This window comes from Galeopterus variegatus, unplaced genomic scaffold (assembly GCF_000696425.1).
Source record: "Galeopterus variegatus unplaced genomic scaffold, G_variegatus-3.0.2 Scaffold23259, whole genome shotgun sequence".
NCBI classification, from domain to species: Eukaryota; Metazoa; Chordata; class Mammalia; order Dermoptera; family Cynocephalidae; genus Galeopterus; species Galeopterus variegatus.
The window spans coordinates 1-3,156 of NW_007749370.1; the positions used below are offsets into that span (position 1 = coordinate 1).

General features: G+C 40.5%; 1 pseudogene; it reads right to left on the bottom strand.

Annotated features, from left to right (window-relative positions):
- Nucleotides 1-8: 8 nt before the first annotated feature.
- Nucleotides 9-1,415, bottom strand: LOC103583461 (annotated as a pseudogene).
- Between the last annotated feature and the right edge of the window lie 1,741 nt (nucleotides 1,416-3,156).

Sequence of the window (3,156 nt, forward strand, 5' to 3'; positions counted from 1 at the left end):
TTCCCAACTTTTTGCCAAAAATTTGCTCACACTCATCATCACAGATGTGACATCTCTTTTCATAGCAGTAGCCACCACCCATGCAACAGATACCTGCACATGCACATCTGCCAGACAGCTACAGGAAATTCCATTGCACCAGTCTGGAAGATCACATTGTCCTTTTCTCTACAGACTGTGCCCAATGGCATGAACTGGCAGTCTTTGCAACAAAGCCCAAAAGCACAAGCAGCCCCAGGCTTCAGAGTGCAGTTTGTCACAACACAGACCTTCTGTGCACAGTTTTAAGGATCCACAGTCACACTGCTGTCCTTCCACCACACCATTCCCACATGGCTTTAGCACAAAGATGTCTTCTGGTTTTTGTCCCAAGTGCACATAGTTTTTATATACAGTGGTTCAGAGGAAGTAAAAACTGCATTTGCTGAATTAATCTGTTTTCTTTCTTTCTGAAAACATTATGCACTTCTCCTTGGTTCATTTACAGGTGTCAGTATCATGAGCAATACCTGAATTATAACCAACTTCATGTTACACAATTATTGCAAAATAAAATGTGTTGGACATGTACGTATTAACTGCACAATGTGATTTGTAATTACACACTGTCGCAAGATTGCCTATGCAGATAAATCTAGTAAATTTGCACCTCACAGAAAAATGTGCAGCATTATGATGAAGGCAGGTATTAAGGTTCCCTTTCTTCCAATTACAAAATAAAGAAAAGCAACAAAATATTCCAACTCCTTCCATGTAGTTTCTGTTACTCCAGATTGCAATAACAGATGTACACACGTCTAGCTCCACTGATTTATAAGGGATATTTACTTCATGGACAATACAAAGTACATAGTTTTACACAGCTGAGAAAGGAATTTTTCATTGTTCAACACCACTGTCATTTCAATAATCCATTTGTAGGTTGACCAGCCCTCATAGGGCTGATAGCTTCATATCAGAGTGGAATTTTCACTCTCTTGAAGCTTCGACTGTTGTGCTTTTTTTCCTTCTCTTAATCCATATCTCATGAGCGAACATTCTGTCTGCTTGCTGTCCATCTTATACATTAGATGTTCAAATGTAGCAGAAAGCTTTTTGGACTTGATTTCATAAACAAGGTCATTTATCTGTAGCATTCCTTGAAAGCCCCCAGAACAGATGCTAAAAGCAAATATGGATTCTGGGTCTCCTTCCACATAAACGTGATAGTGGCAGTCATTCTGAACAAAAGGCACCCTGGTCTGTGTAGGTGAATACAGAGAAATATTTGGAAATGCTTCTTGACTTTCATGTGGATAATGCGTCCCTGGTCCCCAATATGCAGGCAGTTAGCCTGGAGCCTTCATGCCTCTACCAATGCCAGTTACCCTCGAAGGCATCACCACTTCTGGGGGGTGAGAGGCTGAGAGTGCCATTCTTGCACCATCTGAATAGGAGCAGAAATACACTCAGCCAGAGCAGGAAAAGAATGATCCCCACAGGTGCCAGGGCCTCACCCACAGCTATTATGGAGCCACCATGATGGAGCTGTTGATAAGAGTGAAAGACGGGGGTGCCGGAGTCTCTGCTGATCTTTCTGCTCCCTTTGAGTTGGGTGTATACAGCATTGATCTTCAGCTGTCTGTCTTCAGGAAGAGTCAATCAGTCAGAACACAGAACTGAAAGAAAAAGAGACAGCTGGCATTATAAGTGGGCCAGGATGGAGGAAAAAGAGCAGGGAGTAGGTTCAAAGGGATTAGTGTTTGCCTAAAGACATGACTCAACATACTGCACAGGATTTGCTCTTACATACTGGTGAGGCACAGTCAGACTGTGGGTGTACAAAAGAATGACAATTGGCCACAGGTTGATAGTTACTGAACCTGAAGGGCAAATGGATTCATTATACTGTTCTCTAAATATATGTCTATTTGTGAACATGTCCACAATAAATTTCAAACAAAAGCATCTTAATGGAATGGTGAACATATATCTTGTTTGGATGAGGGAATCTTGACTTACATGTGTCGACTTGGAATAAATGGCAATAGTTCTTCATTTCAATTTTTTTTTTTTCTTTTTTGTGACCGGTAAGGGGATTGCAACCCTTGGCTTGGTGTCATCTGCACCGCACTCAGCCAGCAAGCACACCGGCCATTCCTATATAGGATCCAAAGCTGTGGCGGGAGCGTCCCTGCGCTCCCAAGTGCCGCACTCTCCCGAGTGCGCCACGGGGCAGGCCCTTCATTTCAATTTTAAATGAATAATTATGTGATCACATTGCACAAAAGAGATATATTAAAAATTTTATATTATTTTTTCATGGCCCTTAATACAAGGGGAAGTCAAAAAGTTCATGCAAAGATTCATATTACCTCTTAATTTCATTTTCCCACAAACTTTTTGAAGTACCCTTACATATAGTTCCGAGCAACAAATCATTACTTGTCCTCTTCATCTCAAACAGGCAAACAGCAAGGTGTTAAAGCATCAACTGACTTTCAGAATGATTATTATCTATTGTAATGGATACCTTCATTCAATAAAACAATAAACAGTTGTGGAAATGGTGGGGGAGCACCTTGGGTTGATAGACAGAATTTACTCAAAGGTGTCCACATTGGATTATACTCCTAAGAAAGGTAACATTTTTCAAAGCCTTGGCCATATAAAATGAAAAGCATATCAAAGTAGCTGGAAAAGTAACAGCTGGAGATGGGAAATATTGAAGGCAAAACCAAGTGCCTGCAGAAATGAAAAGGAAATCAATGAACCCCCCAAATAGGGAGGAAAGCTTTGGGGAAGGTCATGTTGCTGTGCTGGGGCAAAGGCATCAAGATCTCTGTCATTTTTAAGAGTGTAAAGTAACCAGCTCGTAAGATCAACCTTCACATATATTTACCTCATAAATAAAATTATGCAGACATATCTCACATAAAAATACAAGTACAAAATTAACTCAGTAATACAAATGTATTATCACTTACTTGTGGAAATGAGAAATCTGGTTCTAGCACAGGGCTTGGCTGGCAATACTGATTTGCAGCGTGGTTTGTGAATAAAACATGAATAGAACCACATAATATGCAGACGCTATGTTGCACACTAGGGAAACGTAAATGAATGATACAGGCCTAAAAAGGTTAATAGGCTAGAACATAAATGTAGGCAGAGGTT